Source organism: Mastomys coucha, unplaced genomic scaffold, assembly GCF_008632895.1.
Source record: "Mastomys coucha isolate ucsf_1 unplaced genomic scaffold, UCSF_Mcou_1 pScaffold18, whole genome shotgun sequence".
Classification (NCBI taxonomy): domain Eukaryota; kingdom Metazoa; phylum Chordata; class Mammalia; order Rodentia; family Muridae; genus Mastomys; species Mastomys coucha.
Genome location: NW_022196900.1, coordinates 101,364,120 through 101,364,509, shown reverse-complemented (window position 1 = coordinate 101,364,509; position 390 = coordinate 101,364,120).

Here is a 390-nt window from a genome sequence, read left to right as displayed (position 1 = left end):
AGTATGACTCCCTCTTTTTCCCACTCACAGCACTGATTATTCCTGTCTTTTCACAATGCTCACATACTCACATAGTTCCCTTAGCTCAGCTGGATCGCTGTAGTGAAAACCCATTCGGTCTTTTTATCTCTGCTCCCCCAAACTGGTAGACTGGCTCTACTTTTTATCTTTGTATTTAGTCTCATCTTCCCAAGAGAAGGATCCTTAAAAACATACTTCAGAGCCCATCACAGCTATATTTAGTCTCTCTTGTGCACCTTAATGTTTTCTCCCATTTGCACATGAATACCTCTCCTTGAACTTGGTATACTGAAGCACTTGCACTCTGAACTTCAGAGAGGGATATTACCCATGTTCACTATAGTAGCTGATGTCCATGGGACAGTTCTG